We start from the raw sequence: 20,530 nt of genomic DNA on the forward strand, positions 1-20,530 counted from the left end.
TGAGACTGAAATCGCTGGGCGTCACACTTTTCCACCACTACAGAGGAAGGTTGTATGCAGCACTGAGCCAAATTTGAATTTTATGCGTGTTCACCAGTCTGGGTATTCTGACATTGGCCTCTCAATATATATATTCTTTACTGTCGTTTCTTGTTAACAATTTCAGCTTTCACTCAGTTAATCCTAGGCAGAAATCCAATGTGCATTTGGACTGGACTTCCTTAACTCTTGCGCACAAACGTGTGGAGTATACAGCTCCATCCATTTTCAATAAGCTACCACAAGAATTCAAAAATCTTAACAGTAATCCACGTGCTTTCAAATCGAAACAGAAGAGTTTCTTAATGGGTCACTCCTTCCGTTCTGTTGAAGAGTTCCTTGAAAAATTCAACTTATTCCTATGTTGTACTGTTGATTGCGATTACTTAAACTTAAGGCTTGACTTTGTTTAGGCTCATAAACATTTTATTTTATATGTTATTGCTTTTATGTTGTAATTTCATGTACTGATAAGTTCTATCACCTTGGAGATTTGCTCCTCAATTTGGTCCTACGGAACTAGACGTGTAAATAAATAAATAAGAACATCGCATAGTACCTCATCGCATTGCGAAATGCACGCCATAATGTGTGGAAATCAAGATTCAAAGGGAAGGGGTGTTTTGAATGACAACCTTTATGTCACCCTCTAAGGCATTTTAGCGTCGATATTGAGCTGCAGTGAGTCTAAAATGATTTTCTATGCCACCGATAAGAAAAACTCATGGTTTCAGTGCTGGGCAATACGGTTATGACTCCCATCGCAAGGACGTAAAAAGATGTGACACGTGTGTAAGAGGGGCTTGACGACTTTCCGTACGCGTGACACGTGCAGGGCAGATGAGATGTGATGCTAATGTGAAGTCATTAACCTAACATGAACTGAGAGCTCCGTCCATCGTTTCGGATGTATTGATAACTCGCTGACTGAAGTGGGGTCGAGCCCGAGGTTGACTTTGCAGGACGCCAAGCCTTGGTACCAATACAGAGGTAGGGCGTATGCACTTTTGATCCAAAATTGAAACATCTACGTTTTGGCTCGTCGTTGACACCGTAGAGTCTTGAACCAGTGGAAGTGAGGGAGTGGATGTTGTTTGGTGGCCTGTATCCTCTTCCTAAAACACAGCTACACAAATGTATTAACAGGGTTCTTTATTTACCAGAACGGAAAGCTACCTATTTTTAAGCAAGTTGTTGTTGTGCGAGCTCTGCCTTAATAGTCCACGTTAGCCTCACTGTTGGAGAAGTACCAGTCCTGCTATAAACACTACACTCTCGTAGTCGGTGAAATGAACCCATAGACGCCAACTAGAACAATAACTGAGCTAGTAACTAAGTTGACTGCGACTGCGACTGACTGGGTGACTATCTGGGACTGTGACTGACTGGCTCTGACTGGGCCCTCCAATCCGCGGCGGCGATCTGAATACTTGCGGTCGAGAGGCCGTTGGCGGCGTGTGCCTTGCGAGTCTGTCTCTGGCCTCTCTCCTGATAGGCCCGCTTCCTCCAGCGCCTACTATCCATCTTCTCGCAACCTTTTTGCCGACCGGTGTGCTGGCTACAGCTTATTCCAGGACACTACGTCCCAACGGGAGAAGTGAATGGGTTTCGATAAAGTGGCCCTCCAGCTGTGTTCTGCAGAGTAGTTTCTAAGCCTCAGACTTCTCCCGCAATGTAGACATTGATCAGTGACAGGAATGAAATTTTTTCAAATCATTTGTTTCGGTATCTTTAAAATTTCCCATAATCATGATCACAGCGTTCATGAAATCTTCCAATGACGTTACAGGTTAGTAAGCTAAACTACGTGATGAAAGGTTCTGGACACCCCCAAAAACATATGTTTTTTATATAGGTGCATAGTGCTGCCACCTACTGCCAGGTACTCAATATCAGTATCAGTATCAGCGACCTCAGTAGTCATTAGACATCGTGAGGGAGCATAATGCAGCGCTCAGCAGAACTTACGGACTTGGAACGTGGTCACGCGATTGGGTGTCACTTGTGTCATACGTCTGTCCCCGAGATCACCACACTCCTAAACATCCCTAGGTCCACTGTTTCCGATGTGATGGTGAGGTGCAAACGTGCAGGCACACGTACAGCACAAAAGCGTACAGGTCGACCTCACCTGTTGACTGACAGAGACCGCCGGCAGTTGAAGAGGGTAATAGGCAGACATCTATCCACAAAATCACACAGGAATTCCAAATTGCATCAGGATCCACTGCAAGTGCTATGACAGGCGAGAGGTGAGAAAACTTGTATTTCATGGTCGAGCGGCTGCTCATAAGCCACACATCACGCCGGTAAGTGCCTAACGACGTCTTGCTTGGTATAAGGAGCGTAAACATTGGACGACTGAAGAGTGGAAAAACTTTGTGTGGAGTGACGAATCACGCTACACAATGTGGCGATCCGATGGCAAGGTGTGAGTATGGCGAATGCCCTGTGAACGTCATCTACCAGCGCGTATAGTGCCATAGTGCCAACAGTAAAATTCGGAGGCGGTGGTGCTATGGTATGTTCGAGTTTTTCATGGAGGGGGCTTGTACCCTTATTGCTTTCCAGGAGGAGGAGTAGGAGGAGGAGGAGGAGATTAGTGTTTAAAGTCCCGTCGACAACGAGGTCATTAGAGACGGAGCACGAGCTCGAATTCGGGAAGGATTGGGAAGGAAATCGGCCGTGCCATTTCAAAGGAACAACCCAGGCATTTGCCTGAAACGATTTAGGGAAATCACGGAAACCCGAAATCAGGATGACCGGAGATTGGTTTGAACCGTCGTCCTTCCGAATGCGAGTCCAGTGTGCTAACCACTGTGCCAACCGGCTCGGTTTGATGCTTTCCATGGCCCTATCACAGCACAGGCCTACATTAATGTTTCAGGCACCTATTTGCTTCTCACTGTTGAAGAGCAATTCGGGGGATGGCTATTGCATCTTTCAACACGATCGATCACCAGTCCATAATTAACATCCCTACAATGGACTGACCCACACAGAGTCCCGACCTGAATCCTATAGCACACCTTTGGGACGTTTTGGAACGCCAACTTCGTGCCAGGCCGCAGCGATCGACATCGATACCTCTCCTCAGTTCAGCACTCCTTTAAGAATGGGCTGCCACTCCCCAAGAAACCTTCCAGCACCTGACTGAACGTATACCTGCGAGAGTGGAAGCTGTCATTAAGGCTTAGAGTGGGAAAACACCATATTAAGTTCTAGCATTACCGATGGAGGGCGCCACGTACTTGTAAGTCATTTTCAGCCAGGTGTCCGGATACTTTTGATCACATAGTTCAAAATGGTTCAAATGGCTCTGAGCACTATGGGACTTAACATCTGAGGTCATCAGTCCCCTGGAACTTAGAACTATGTAAACCTAACTAACCTAAAGACATCACACACATCCATGCCCGACGCAGGATTCGAACCTGCGATCGTAGCGGACGCGCGGTTCTAGACTGAAGCGCGTAGAACCGCTCGGCCACACCGGCCGGCCAATCACATAGTGTATCTGCCATATGTCATGGACCTTTCTGTCAGTATCCGGTATCTTCTTAACAGATAACGTTATTTGAAAATGGATGTGCCCAGTTTCGAGAGATCTATAGTGCACGTCTGGTCACCTGAAGTAAAAAAATCTTTAGGTCCTAGTTTGAATGAAGTGAGGTATGGACGAGATCGTTTGTCCCCGCAATTGATCTCACTCCACATTGCCGTAATTGCGTGAGGTATTGATTTAAAAACATTTTCATTTTAAATTTTTGTGGTGTGGGTCATTGTGACAACAGCCTTCAGTGTCTGCACTGTAAATAGCACCGTGTTGAGAAGAATCTGTCCCGCTCTTCTCCCATTTTAGGAAATGAATAAGGTTTCTTGTTGACGACTTTACTCAAAAGCTCTAGTCTTATTCTGCAGTGCATTCGTACTTCTTCCAGTTTCGTCAAGACAGTAATTAGCGAGTCCCGAAATTTCGAGAATGGCAGGTAGTTGCTCGCCGCGTGCGGGTGTCACGGCTGTCGCAACTGCCGCCGGTGTTTACTCGCGCGTGCTGGCCACCGCAAGCGCACACGAGGCGCTGCGCAGCAGTTACGTCACAGCTGCAGCCAGCCAGGCCTATCTTATCTGCGCGGCCGGTTGCGACTGCACACTGCACGCAGCACGCGCCGTCCGCTGCAATCCTGGGCCACACGTGCCTGCGCTGCGGGCTGCCCGCATCCAGGGGCCACGACACTCGTCCGCCGCACCGATAGCTACTGTGTCTTCGCGAGTAGCGCGATGAATTCACCTGAGAGATGGACAATGAAAAACAAATAGACGTTCTTTCCGGTGCAACATATCTAAAGTATTAGACTAAATAAATTACTGTTATTAGCTGTTTAACTGAGAAAACAAAAGTCTTCAAAATCCCCCGAATACAAAAGAGCTCCGCAAAAAAGAGAAAATTTCGTCAATGTCATACTTAAGAATCTCTTTCCCTTCCCAAGTTCCATCCGGAGGTGCCTTTGCTGAAAAGGCACAGTTTCTTATAGACTTGAGAAACTACATTAGTTGTACAATATTGGTACTTAATCCAAATACTGTTTCAACAAATTTTGAGGTAACCACAGATATGCCCTAAACTCCTTGGGGAGAGGTGACCTAGGGAACGTATCAAGAATATGAGAGACTAAGTTATATTAAAATGGAATTTTAATCATCCTCTCTTCCTTAAGTTTCTTGTTTTTGTGGAGCTCAGTCAAGAGGTTATCAACACAACCCTTTCTTATGGGTCTCTGCAAAACTACTGCAACTTACATCCATTTCAACCTGCTTACTTCAATCAAGCGTTGAACTCTCTCCAAATTTTTCCCCCATCCCTCCCACACTTCCCTCAATTATCAAATTAATGATTCCTTCACAAGCTGCGACATCGTCGCGCAAAAACACAGTGACCCTTATATGTAATAAGTTTCCTTTTATTTACGTCTAATGGTCACAATCTTTTCTGTTTAACAGATTACCAGTTTCGGTCTTTAATGACCATCATCAGATCTGTTAAATAAAAGTAGGACTTTGTTTTTATGAGACAGATCTCATGATGGACATTAAAAACCGAACCCGGTAATCTGTTAAACGGAAAAGATTATGACCATAGACGTAAATTAAAGGAAACTTTTTAATGATTCCTTTATTCCTCGAGTTGTGTCCTATCAATTGGTCCCTTCTTTTAATTGTCGTATTTCATAAATTTATCTCCCAAATTTGATTCAGTAACACCTCATTAGTTATTTGACATACAGATCTAATTTTCAGCTTCCTTCAACAGCAACATATTTCAAAAGTTTCTATTTGCTTCTTGCGCCAAGTGTTTCACTTCTGCAATAGACAAACTCCAACTTCTATAAAGACTTCCTAGCATTCCAGTTTATAGTCACTGTTAACAAACTTCTTTGTCTCAGAAACGCTTTTATTGCTAATGCCAGATTTTATTTTATAATCTCACTACTGCGGCCATTAGCAGTTAATGTTCTGCCCAAATAGAGAAACTCATCTACCACCGTTAATGTCTTTATATTCCTTTTTTAATATTTAACCTTGGTGCTATACACAGCTACATACATTTAACGTGTGAACGGTGATTACTGAATTTCCGAAGATTCTACCGTACGTCTACTGAACGTAAAGTAAGGTTGTAAGGGAATTCTGCGTGGTCTACAGTTTTATTTCCAGCAATCGCTGTTCCCTCTACAGGTGAGACCTGCGCTCACTAAATTATAGGACTTGTACAAACATTGCAGGACGCCCGTCTCCTAAAGACCGTGCACTTTTTTTTTTAAGAGATATCTGTGGAATGACACCCACATTATAGGTCTGTATTGTTGACTTCAGTGGTACGGGAAATTGAACAACATTTACTGTGCTCTTGCGTAATGACCTTCTTTGCAAGCTGGGCAATTATGTATGGCTTACCGCGGTCTCCCCAAGCACTGAATTCGACAGACAGAGGTCGGTCCCACCACTTATGAGATACAGAAAAGAGCACACAATGTGCATGAAAGACGATAGTGAGCTTTATGACATGTGAGGAGCGGCCGATGTACTCCCAATACGGTGCTTTAAACGAAATATAAACTTACAACACTTTAAATATGTATTCGACGTCCGGAACCTCGCTGTTGTTACGGTCGCAGGTTCTAATCCTGCCTCGGGCATGGAGGTGTGTGATGTCCTTAGGTTAGTTAGGTTTAAGTAGTTCTAAGTCTGGGGGACTGATGACATCAGATGTTAAGTCCCATAGTGCTTAGAGCCATTTGAACCATTTGTATTCGACGTTAATCCTTTTCAGTAATTGAAACACCAGACGGCATTCTAGATGGAGAGCATTAGCAGTGAGAATAACGCTCATACTACCATAAGGAATCGTTATAGAGTCGTTACTAAGGTCACTGGACTAAAAAAAGATCAGACCTCCACAAGAGACCCCATGCCATTTCTGTGTAACAGCACTTCTAGCCTCATCAGGTCTCAGCGGGTCACGTTTCTTCATGTATGTCATATCTAGTTGGACCACTCAGTGATGATTAGATACCGTCAAGGTACCAAATTGATGGCATGTTTGAGCTGTAGCGTTTTAGGTCGCACTTAAAGCAGCATAACGGTATCAGGTAGCTTGAGCAGAGATAAGTCGTGGTTCTATAGTGATAGATGTGCTCCTTACAAACTTGTCGGTTACGGATAGTTAGGCTGTGACCGAACGATGTCACTATTGTACAGACAATAAAATCCTAAGCAGTGAAAACCATGATTCTGGATGAGAAATTTTACGTTCCGTGAATATTATGTTTTTTTTAATAATTAGTGCTGGTTTTACAACTTTAAAGCCTTCACGGGCGAACGATAAAACCGATAATGCAAATCCTTTATCTTCAGTGTGAACTGTGACTTCTGGAATAACTTAGAATCGCTTGACCTTTTACAAACGTGGTTGAGAACTGTTTGGATGGAGATATCGACTGGTGTATTGTAGAGTGAGCATTCGAAAACACAGAACATCCGTTTGTAAACTTTTCGGTCAGTCAGTTGGTAGTTGATGGTTGGAGACACAACATCGTTGTTACAGTAGACGAGCGAGTAAGAAAATTCCGATGTATGAGGTTGCTGCAAATATTAGAGTTTGAAAAGACATGACAATGTTACTGCTATCGACAGCTGCAATAGCAAGTCTTCTGACTACATTTAAATTTTTTTGGTAGATGGGGTCTTTGGAAATTTGTAGGCAGCAGGAGTTAGATAGAGGAAGCGATAGGTTATTGGCAATTTGTACAGAAACCGGACTGCAGGTGTAAGACACGGAGGCTATGAAACGGAAGAAGTAGTTGAGGCGGTAGACGAGGTTTCAGCCTAAGCTTGCTGTTTAATCTGTACGCTTAGTAATTCTACGGAAAACTAAGGAGAAATTTGAAAAGAGAATTAAAGCTGAGGGAGACGATAGTGAAACTGTGCGATTTGCTGATGACATTGTATTCCCGTCAGAGACGCAAAGGATTTCGAAGACCAGGTGAACTGATTGGTTGGTGTCTTGAAAAGGGGTTATAGTATAAACATCAACAGAATTAAAAGGAGGATAAGGGAATGAGGTCGAACTAATCAACTAAACAAGTCGAAAAATGGTACCTAAGGAAGCAGTGGCTCTGCAAAAACTGTAAGGCATTCTTAGGTTCCGTCACCCTATCCTTTTCGCTGACATGTTTTCTCGACTACTGTATCCTTGTGAGGGCGGGAAACTTGCTCACTATTCGATTCTGTTCCAGTGTCGCTTGCTAGCTCCCGAATTTTCATCCCCTGAAGTTGGACCTCGAATTTATATTCCACAACAGTGATGTTATCGAGGGAGATCAGGCGATACTGAGTTAATTACACAGTAACAGCGACAACAGGTTTTGCTATTTGGGGATCAAAATAATTGACGATGGCCGAAGTAAAGAGGTTGGTAATAGCAAGAAAAGCATTTACGGGAACGAGTATTTTGTTAGCAGCAAATATAAATTTATAAGTTGTCAAATATTTCTTAAGATACATTGTAGAGATATGAAATCTCTCCTGTACATCTTTCGAAGAAACGTGTTAGCAAGTCAACTCACAATTGTGTTTAATATGTAGTGTTAGTCAATGGTGGTTCCTAATTAAGCCAAGCATAAGCTCAAATCTTTAGCTTTGACTGGGAACAGTGATAAGGTCAAGTGTGAATGTTAATAGGTAAAAAGTGAGGTTCGCTTGCCATGTAAATTCAAGCATTACGCTGAAGTAATAGATATCCGATTATGTAAGGTATTTGGCTGTAGTATAGCTTTGAGCAGAAGTGACGATTAACAGTTCAGGCAAGAAGAAAACGAGGTTTTTTAAATGTAATGCTAGAGATAAATGCTGAAGATTAATTATGTAGATCGAGTAAGCAATCAGGAAATAATGAAGCTAACTGTGGGGAAGACAAATTTATGGCACAACTTGTCGAAAAGAAGTGATCGGTTGACGGGATACAAACTGGGTCCTCAAGGGATCGTCAGTTTTGGTAGTGGAGGGAAGCGTGTGATTGTAGAGGGATACTTAAGCCCAAATACAGTAAGCACTCTCAAATAGATGTATCGTGCTGTAGCTACCCAAAGATGAGTAGGTTTGCACTGAATAATGTGGTGTGGAGAACTGGATTAAACAATTCCATGGGGTCAAGACCACATCAACAACAGAAGAAGCTATTCGACGAACACAGTGCTGAATATGTGGAGCGTTTATCAGTAAACTAAGAGTTGCTAAGTGCAAGACAAGCGGCGGAAGGTCATCGCTTCCTCATGACGGAAGAGTAGCGCATTTGTGAGCAGGGTAAGCACCGGTGGCAGGATGCCCGGAGAGCGCCAGACTGTTGGCACGTGGTGGGACTGATGGACGCAGGCGCTGGACGCCACACGAGCAACGGCCGCACGAACTCGCCACGTCGCCGCGCTGTTATTAATCCTGTTAGACAGCGTCCCACGAGTCGTGAGCACCCGTCACCGCTCGCAGTTGACGCGACGCTAAAGACATTTGCCGCTAACAAGGCAGCAGCGAATTAGGAGACCAGGTGCTTCGCATTGGCCGACTTCGTCCTTTAGAATTATGTCACCTGTGAAAAAAGGGTTTGAAGCCAGATTAATAATGAACCGTGAATTATGGCGTGACTGTATCAAACCATCTCGTTCCTGACCACGAGCTCCAATTCTGACCCTCAGACAAGGCGATATCTCTCTCTTCATTTCCTTTACGCTGTAGCTATGTTCTTCACCTCTACGAGGTTAAGGGCAGTACATCTCAACATTTTTGTAATGCCCTGCAATTTCTCCGTCATTCATTCTGCCTGCAAAAAGGTAAACTGCCTAGAAGGTGAGGAGGAAACTTCACTGACTGGGAGGGTATGAGATGTTTTTTCAGCGATTACCATACCGAGTCAAGTTTAGAAGCAGCTAGGCTGTATGAGGCCAATTATCAGTATGACTTTGCACTCTCTGACCTGTATCAGTGTACTAATTATGATGCAAAGGTTTCATAACTGGCTCAGAATTGTTGTAACTGATCCTTGATTTCCTGGGTGCTGACACTTGGACGTAGTCAACGTTCGAGCTTATGCCACTCGCCTTCTATCTAGAACAGATATCATATAATGGGACGAAAAATGTCATGACAGTAAAATGAATTGCGTGAAAGGCATTGGTCGCTGTTAGCTTTCTTTCTCAACGATCCTTAATATATGTGAAGCATATCTATAGTAAGGACTACGCTAATAAGTAAAGCACGCGCTACAGAACATACTTCTTAATGGCTAGTAGTGAGGTTTGGTGTTACAAGGAGAGGCACCACGTCGCTGTAAAAACTTGCGTGCGCTACTGATGTTTTCGGTTCCTACAATACAAAGATTCATTTGGTGTAGCAAGAAGTAACGCACACACACACACACACACACACACACACACACATAGGGAGAAAGAGAGAGACAGAAGGAGAGAGAGAAAGAGAGACGGAGATGGGGAAAGGTCACTTTTGTGCATCATGACAACATGGATAAGTCTTTCTCTACTCTTCTCCCGTCAGTTTAGTGATACTCATCGAACCGTAAGTTCATGCCACAAAGTTTGATCAAGTTTAAAATGTGCCGAAAAATTGGTCTTTGGGATAGTCTTACTGTAGACAATTTTCGGAATATTTCACGGCTATCCATACTGTCCCTTATTATCGATCTCTTGAAGGCTGTAATCACAATGTGAAGCTCATTTTCCGTTATTTTCAGTTCTTTTCGTCAACAAAATAATGTGAGGGATAATTATCTTATCATTCCCACCCACAGCTCAATATGCAGTTGCTTTATGATACCGCAAATCACTTCACATTTTCTTTCAATATCACTTTATCTGCAGGTTTTACTTTGTACTTCAAAGCAATTAAATTAAATTAACTTCCCATGTGATTTGACAGTGATATCCGAAACTGATACAGTAGTGCATGTTATAGTGCACGTTACGTATTCAAGGTAGCTCTATTACTCCTCTGAGTAACAAAAGCTTTGCCGGTAGATAAATGCACACACCAAAAACAGTACTGCATCACCTCGGTTCCGAGAGTTCCGGAACCTGTACAGAAAATTAAAACAGAGATAAGAATAAACATCATTTCTGCCCTTTTTATTGCTCACGAAAACCACACATTGCATGTTGTACCACCATACAGGAGACCTTCAGAGGTGGTGTTCCAAATTGCTGTCCACACCGGTACCTCTAATACCCAGTATCACGCCCTCTTGCATTGGTGCATGCCTGTATTCGTCGTGGCATACTATCCACAAGTTCGTCAAGGCACTGTTGATCCAGATTGTCCCACTCCTCAGCGGCGATTCGGCGTAGATCCGTCAGAGTGGTTGGTCATTCGGTCACGTCGTCCATAAACAGCCCTTTTCAATCTATACCAGGCATGTTTGATAGGGTTCATGTCAGGAGAATACGGTGCCCACTCTAGTCAAGCGATGCCGTTATCTTGAAGAAAGCCATTCACAAGATGTGTACGATGGCGGTGCGAATTATCATCCATGAAAATTAATGCCTCGCCAATATGCTGCCGATATGGTTGCACTATCGGTCGGAGGAAGGCATTCAAGTATCGTACCGCCGTTACGGCGCCTTCCATGACCACCAGCGGCGTACGTCGGCCCCACATAACGCCACCCCAAAACATCAGGGAACCTCCATCTTGCTGCACTCGCTGGACAGTGTGTCTAAGGCGTTCAGCCTGACCGAGTTGCCTGCAAACGCGTCTCCGACGATTGTCTGGTTTAAGGCATATGCGACACTCATCGGTGAAGAGAACGTGATGCCATTCCTGAGCGGCATGTTGTTGCGCCCATCTGTATTGCGCTGTATGGTGTCGTGGTTGCAAAGATAGACCTCGCCATGGACGTCGGGAGTGAAGTTGCGCATAATGCACCATATTGCGCACAGTTTGAGTCGTAACACGACGTCCTGTGACTGCTCGAAAAGCATTATTCAACATGGTGGCGTTGCTGTCAGGGTTCCTCCGAGCCATAATCCATAAGTAGCCTTTGGCCGGCCTGATCGAGGCATGTCATCGACAATTCCTGTTTCTCTGTATCTCCTCCATGTCCGAAAAGCATCACTTTGGTTCACTCCGAGACGCCTGGACACTTGTTGAGAGCCCTTCCTGGCACAAAGTAACAATGCGGACGCGATCGAACCAGGTTACGGTCCGTCTAGACATGGTTGAACTACGGACAACACGAGCCGTGTACCTCCTTCCTGGTGGAATTACATGAACTAATCGGCTGTCGGACCCCCTCCGTCTAATAGACGCTGCTCATGCATGGTTGTCTAAATTTTTGGGCGGGTTTAGTGACATCTCTGAGCAGTCATTGGGGCTGTGTCTGTGCTACAATATCCACAGTCGACGTCTATCTTCAGGTTCTGGGAACAGGGGTGAAGCAAAACTTTTTTTGATGTCTGTATTATTTACCTGTTTTAAAGCTGCAGCTTTACAGAGCGAAGGGTAAGACAAGTCAGCCCTGAAACCGTAAACTGTAACACAACAGGTCCTCACTTCCATTGACTTGGTGTATTTGTCACAATGTTTGACTGGAAATCGAAACATTAGGAAAGCCGCCAGACATGGGCATACAAGTCAACCCAGAGGCGAGCTGTTCCCGTTCATAACTATTCTACCACATTTGCGCTCTTGCAGAGAATAATATTGTCTGTTAAAAATATTATCGATTACGTCATTTCGATTTACCTTGAATATTCGAAAACACTAGTGTTGAAATGTAGGGTAGACATGGCTAAAGAGGAAACTGGAAGGATGAAATAAGTAGGAAATCACTCTAAGTGACAGCAATATATTCCCTTACCTTTAATGTTTATCTCTACAGAAAACTTATGTCTGTTTCAGATAACGATATAAAGCCCGTGAGACACCTAACGAAACAACTGTCGTGATGACAGTGTCCCAATTTGACACTCGAGGTACTACTTACATGTATGTAGCTCTAGCTATTTGAAGGCAGCCTAGCACCGATTCTGCGTAACTTGGATTCGACGAGTCCTTGGTAGGATTCTGATGCTGTGTGGCTCCAGCTGTCTATGCGCAAGTCGTGGCATTTCCAAAAATTACGGGCCGATGGTTTGTTTGGCTCGTAGCTGCCACCAAATAATGTCCCAGATGTGTTCCATTGGGTTTCAATCAGGTTAATTTAATGGTCAAAACGTACACGAGAGTTCACCATCATGCTCCTCAAAGCACTGCAACGATTGTGGCCCTCTGATACACACGATTACGCCGCTGGAAGTGGCCATCACCGTAGAGGCAGATATCAAGCTTGGAAGGATACAGGTTGCTTGCACTAATCACGCAGTCCACAGTTCTCAAGGTGCCTCCGATTAGTAACACAGATCGCATGGAAGTCAAGATGGATGTCCCCCATAGCAGCTTTTATCGTACAAAAGGTAGTTATTCTGCATGAGAACGTTACTGGCTGGGGGTAGCTCTTCTGCAAGATGACCTTCCTGCCTCGCTAAATGTGCTCATTTGAGAATTCTTTACAACAATATCGACCTTCTTCCAAATGTCCTGAAGTCTGTTTGAGCAGCTACCATTTTGTACTAGCTATGACAACATGTTTACGGTCACTATAGCTCGTTTCTTAATTTCTTCGATCTCTGCCCACATTGGAGCTCCAAATAAATGTTATAAATTTTGCCAGGAACATGTAATAGTTTCAGAAACATCAAAAGTGCTACATTCACTGACTTATCAGCGTCATACGATAGAGTATGGAGTGAAGGCCTGATATACAGGCTTCCTCGAGCAATTCCCTGGAAAAAAAAAAGCTCTCGACTGACCGAACAAATGTTAACCGACCAAGAATTCCATGGTGTTAGGGGATTCAACATCACTTCCGCAAGAAAAAGTAAAGAATGGTTACCACAGGGGTCAGTGTTTGCTCCGTTTCTTTTCAGCTTGCATACAGGTGATGAACAAAATCAAGGAATGTTGGTTACGCCAACAACGCGTACTTGGAACTAGGTGTACTTCTATTCTACAGTCAGAAGAGATACTAATGGTGGACCTAGATGTAGAGGGATATTACTTCCGCAAATAGAGAGTTCAGTAAAACGCAACCAAAACGGAAGTTTCCTGCTTGGAAGAGAAGGAATTAGGAGGAGCAGATTAGTCGTTAACGTCTCGTCGACAACGAGGTCATTAGAGACGGAGCATAAGCTCGGATTCGCCAACCGAGCGAGGTGGCGCTGTGGTTAGCACGCTGGACTCGCGTTCGGGAGGACGAAGGTTCAGACACGTGTCCCGCCATACTGATTCTTTATCTGTGATTTCCATAAATCGATTCAGGTAAATGCCGTGATGGTTCCTTTTAAAATGGCATGGCCTGTTCCCTTCCAGATCTTTCGCTAATACGAGCTTTTGCTCCGTCTCTAATGACCTCGTTTTCGGCTGGACGTTAAACACTAATCTCCTCCTCCTCTTCGGATTAGGGAAGGATGGAGAGGAAAAGCGGCCGTGCCCTTGCGAAGGAACAATTCTGGCATTTACTTTAACCGGAAATCACGGAAAATCTACATCAGGATGATCGGATGTGTGTTTGAACCCTCGTCCTCCCGAATGGGAGTCCAGTGTGCCACCCACGGTGCTACCCCACTCGGGGTTTCCTGCTTGTACTGCCGGAAGAAAGCTCACGCAAACAGTTTGAAAACACTACATGTGTTCATAATAAAACATCAAAGCACCAGCGGGTAACCCTCTATAGAACTCCACCTGGCATCTAAATAAACAGCCAAAATATTGAAAACGAGGAACAACATCGTCCAGTTGCTATGGCATGGCCCTCCAGGATTCACCCTGCATTCTTGTGCTCTTGGTGTTATCTTGTCGGTCGTTGAGTACTGGCTACAAAAAACGAGAACTTCAAGTTAAATAACACCATGAGAATAATTGAAGGCGTTATCAAAAAGCATAAATGCTCTCAGGAACGATCAGAATAAAATTGTAGGTGGTAAAAATCTATCAACCTATCAAGGTAACGATGATCATTTCAGTTCATTTTCTTGAGGTCTTATTCCCGCGGCAATGTGGAGTCGGCCTGGTTTACTATTGATTTCGCAGTCTTAATTGCAGAGGGTGGCCAGATACCCTTCCTGGGACGGAATTAGTGTACCCCAACTGCCTGTATCTAGAGTAAGCCATGGAGTAGTGCGAACGCGTTTCAAATGTCTGCGAGTCGTGTAACTGAGGAGGAATGTGGGGACCAGCCCGGTATTCACTTAGTGGGATGTGGAAAACCGCCTAAAACCACACATACAGGCTGGCTGGTCTACTGGCCCCCATGATTAATCCGCTGGGCGGATTCGATCCTGAGCTGGCAAGCTTATACAAGTCCAGGAAGCAGCGCATTAGCGCTCTCGGCTACCCTGGTGGGTCATCAAGACAACGATAATACAAACCATTAATTGACTCCACTCTGGACGACCACCAACAAAATCGGCAAGGGTCATTGTGCAGCATGAGTTCAGCCCTTCAAAAGCATGGACTGAAGAATGGGCTGTACAACAAATAATTAAATAATGATATGCCACATGTTACAAAAAAAAAAAAAAAAAGCCACGATTTGACCTGTCACGCATTACTTTATCAGTGTTAAACTGAATTGGAACCCAAGCGTAAGATGCGCATACGTTTTACACAAATGGGGTTTGGCAGCCATTCCACTTTGTGACAGAGGAGAATCACAGACCATTACCCACATCAAAGAAGGTAGCCCATAAGATCATACGTGACTTCCTACTGACGGCTCCGGCTACATAACTGCGGTACATGTTTGTAATGTTTTATATTATACATATTACGCTCCACGATTTATTTATTTTTAGCAATGTGTCAAAATAAGAGAAAAAGAAACAACATTTCTCTCTTGTCATACACAATGAGCATTGCTTTTGTGAAATGTTTACGTAACAAATCCGGAATTTATTTAACGATATCTCACTTAAATTATATCAACAGTATCATAGTGCTATTGACCTCCTTGAGCACAAAAATACAGCAGTCTCTGTTTCCTCAGCATGTTACGAATTTCATCATTAAACCACGATGGGCCCTTTCAACCCTTAATCCAATTACTTGGCACTTGAGACTGCCGAGCACGATTTACAATCAGTTAAAATTTTTTCCATAATCCCTCTATGTCCGTCATACTGGAGATAAATCATTGTCTAAGTGGGATAATAACTACTGACAGATGGTTATCTGATTTTTCTGACATAAACACACTCCTCACGTTGTTGACGAATTTGTTAACTGTAGCCGGCCGCGGTGGTCTCGCGGTTCTAGGCGCGCAGTCCGGAACCGTGCGACTGCTACGGTCGCAGGTTCGAATCCTGCCTCGGGCATGGCTGTGTGTGATGTCCTTAGGTTAGGCAGGTTTAAGTAGTTCTAAGTTCTAGGGGACTGATAACCACACCAGTTGAGTCCCATAGTGCTCAGAGCCATTTGAACCATTTTGTTAACTGTAGTAACTATCGTCGCTATGATCATATCATGGTTACTGATCGCTATTTCTTTACTAAAGCTATGGATAAGGTCAAGTTTGCTTGTACTTACAAGTTATGTAATATTTCCATTACGTATTGATTGCCAAAATAGTTGTTCGAGGCAATTTTCGCAAAGCGTGTTTAGAAGTACTTCACAAGACAGTCTGTCCGTACCACCAACAGTGAATTCATAGGTGTTCCAGTTTGTTTATACTCGGTAGGTTAAAGTTACCTCAAACTAATATTGTATGATCTGTTTATTAACGCACTACTGCCTGTATACTTACTTTCTTTGAATCGCCCTAGGACTGTCACAGCGAAATCGGGTGGCCGATTAAAATATCCAGCGGGTTACATGATTTCATCTAGACCTGTTATACGTGTCCAGATAGCTTCACCGTTACACACAAATTCGAAGTCAATAGACACAATATTTTTGTCAACTGCGAGAAACACTCCTCCTATGGCATCTAATTTGTCTTTCCGATATAATCTCTCTTTCTGATACATATTCCATGACTCGCTAAGCATCTCAGTGCTTTCTACGTAGGCTTTCAGCCAGCTCTCGGTCCCTAGAGAGCGAAAACTTTCCTGGAGAGCAGTAAATTCTAAATTCGGGATCTTTGTTACGAATACCTCGGCAACTTACTAACAGAACTTTGATATTCGATGTGTCTTTACTCTGAACGCAGTCTGACTTCGCTAACTGCGTGTCGTCTGGTGCATGATCATCACAGTACCTCAGACTATTGCGTAACCTAAAAAACCTTAGTATGCACTGTACAAGTACTCTGCCACACGATTAGCTGCTTCCTTTATGTAGTGCTCCCCTGGCCTGGCACGGGGAGTTCTAGAAATCTCCACGTGATAAAGAAGGTCCAGAAATCTTCAGACAACACCGTCACAGAGTCGACAAAGCCTTTAGATGAGTCCCTTCACTCGGCTCCAAATCAAAGGACCCCGAGAGACTTCGGGTACGATGCTACAAATTGTGAGTTCGACTCGATGCAGAACCGAGTTGAAGCGCCTGTTGCTGCCAGAGGTGTGGGCTCCTTGTGCTACATTTCCAACCTTGTATATCCCATACCGTCTTCAAATTTAGTCACGTATCCATCGTACTATATTGTATACGCACAACATATAAACTTCCTTCGTTAGTGGCCAGCGAAATGACAAAAAAAGTGAAACATCCCGAACCGGTGGTGTACTTTCAATATGGCGGGTACTCCCACATACCGTTGGTGAATAAGTAGATTACTGCAGCTGCAATTATCTGTGACAAGTAGAATGACCACTGAGGTGCACTAGTACTGTTCGATCTTACTGTTGTCATAAGTCCTAGTAGGGCATATAAGGGGCGTGAACTGCGTCAGAAATTGAATGAACACTGAGAAGGTCAGAGAGATGCTACATACTCTGTCACGCAAGGGGCGATTACTGGGGGGGGGGGGGCATGAATACAGTTGATTCTGTGTCAGGAGGAAGTCTTCCAGGTCCCTCCTTGCCAATTCTCTTTGGAAGGATGGTAGTGACCTGTGTCGACGGTAGGCACAGTGAAAGAAGATTCAGAATTAGTTATTTATTTTCATAAAAACAGAGGTAGTGTCTTGACTCGTGGTTGGGATCGCCTGTCAATGCCCGCTGAGAAATCGCGTCGTAAGCGGCCTTCAGCCCGCTCGAGGCAGCTGACACCGTACACTTCGTTCCAGCCGGCTGCTGCACTGGCGGTTCGCAACTCGCGGTGGCCCCAGCTCAGGTTGTACCGCGACGCCGTGGCAGTGAGTGGTGAACTTACACACGCGGTCTTGGGGGTGCTCTGTCCTCCCGCTCACCACACCTCTTCGTCATACGGCGATTACGGTTACCTTGTAGCCGTGAAGTTCGACGATATAGTCCTTCTGTCCAGGTAGGTCCTATTCAGTCTGGCAGGATGTCAGCAGCGCTCGAGTCCTGACCCTGGTGAGACAGAAAGACCTCCAGGTCCTCCTATCTGCGAGAGAGGCAGAATGTGGTATAGAACTCTGAGACATGATTATGGCGAAGTAGCCATCTCACCCAGTAGCGACTGTTGTCGTCCGTAGCGTGCAGGACATGTACAGTAGACTTGTGCCTAACATCAGTTCTCTGCAGTCAGAGTATCGAATGTGAATGCCACATGTGCCATCGATCTGTCTGGCTGACAGCGTTACAAGCTAAACTGCTGGGGTATTTGTAGGGCGCAGTAGTGGCTAATGTTTACAGATGCCATTCATCATGACCGTATGGGATTTGCCATTACGAAAGTATCAGCGGTATCTGCTGTGCTTGCTTAGCGGGATTGTTACAGATATGGTTCGCAAGAGCTCTTGGCGTCTTTTGTCGCGTTCGCTTTACCCTCTCTTTCATCACATAGTGAATGTGACGTGATGCTGCCTGGCTGTCCTGACCCACTACGTTCTGGTGAAGTCTCCTCCCTGGCTCGCCACAAACGCCGATGTTGTGTTTTGGCCTGACCAAGTCTCGGTGGCAAAATGTTTTCAGTGCGGCCGCCTCGTTTCGACATTGTCGTAATGTAGCGAGATAGCTCCGCTCTGGGACTTTGAAAATTATACTGGTTTTACTGCCCCGTGCAAGACTGGCATGGAACAGTTCTTAGTATATGGGACAGTCCGAAAGGGGTCTCATTGTGAATCTCCATTTGGCTGGACAGCCGAATCGAGCAATATCCAGATTTGTGCGGCATTCAAATGTGACAGTGGCCCCCTGTTGGGCTGTATGGGCCGTCCGCGATGGCCGAGCCGTTCTAGGAGCTTCAGCCCAGAACCGCGCTGCTGCTACGGTCGCAGGTTCGCATCCTGCCTCGGCATTGATGTGTGTGATGTCCTTAGGTTAGTTAGGTTTAAGTAGTTCTGAGTATAGAGGACTGATGACCTCAGTACCTCAGATGTTAAGTCCCATAGTGCTTAGAGCCATTTGAACTTTTTTTTCCCGCTGCATGGGGACGTGTGGATAAGCATGCTAGTCGTCAGGGTTCCAGTTACTACGCCTGACTTCTACAAGGAAGGATTGCCGTATTGTGCACCGAGCACTTGGTCATCCCGACACATTTGTGCCTACCGAAGGAAAACAGGTAATTGACTCCCTGTAACACTCTCTGCCATGATTGGTTGGACACTACCAGCAGCAGAAGTGCGGCATTACCGTTCTAGGCGTCGGCTGACGTGATGACCACTGCCAAAGCAGCTGTATTTGGAGTGCAACCATGACTGGGTAGCATAGAATGCTGTTGAATGGCATCGCATTGTGTTCAGCAATGAATCGCGGTTCTGCAGCATCCCAGACAAGTGTCACTGACAAGCATGGCCGTGACCTGGAAATGGTCCCAATTTTCTGATATTTTGGTGATACACTGCGTCATCATCTGAGAAACCTGTGTCCCAACATACCATATCTGGGTATTGGTGACTGATTTATGTTGATTTTTTTTTTGTCATCTCGTTGTCTCTGTAGAGCTGTACCATGGGAAACATGGAGAGGATGTTGTTTGGTGGCTGGGATCCTCTTTTTACAACACAAACTGCACTCAATTATTAACTGGGGTTCTTTGTACACTACTGGCCATTAAAATTGCTACACCAAGAAGAAATGCAGATGATAAACGAGTATTCATTGGACAAATATATTATATTAGAACTGACATGTGATTACATTTTCACGCAGTTTGGGTGCATAGATCCTGAGAAATCAGTACCCAGAACAACCACCTCTGGCCGTAATAACGGCCTTGATACACCTGGGCATTGAGTCAAACGGAGCTTGGATGGCGTGTACACTTACAGCTGCCCAAGCAGCTTCAACACGATACCACAGCTCATCAAGAGTAGTGACTGGAGTATTGTGACGAGCCGGTTGCTCGACCACCATTGACAGACGTTTTCAATTGGTGAGACATCTGGAGAATGTGCTGGACAGGGCAGCAGTCGAACATTTTCTGTATCCAGAAAGACCCGTACGGGCCCTGCAACATGCGGTCGTGCATTATCCTGCTGAAATGTAGGGTTTCACAGGGATCGAATGAAGAGTAGAGCCACGGGTCGCAACACATCTAAAATGTAACGTCCACTTTTCAAAGTGACGTCAAAGCGAACGAGAGGTGACCGAGACGTGTAACCAATGGCACCCCATACCACCACGCCGGGTGATACGCCAGTATGGCGATGACGAATACATGCTTCCATTGTTCCAATGTGAGTTCACCGCGATGTCGCCAAACATGGATGTGACCGTCATGACGCTGTAAACAGAACCTGGATTCATCCGAAAGAAACGACGTTTTGCCATTTGTGCACCCAGGTTCGTCGTTCAGTACACCATCGCAGGCGCTCCTGTCTGTGATG

The sequence above is a fragment of the Schistocerca nitens genome, chromosome 7 (genome assembly GCF_023898315.1).
Source record: "Schistocerca nitens isolate TAMUIC-IGC-003100 chromosome 7, iqSchNite1.1, whole genome shotgun sequence".
Taxonomy (NCBI): domain Eukaryota; kingdom Metazoa; phylum Arthropoda; class Insecta; order Orthoptera; family Acrididae; genus Schistocerca; species Schistocerca nitens.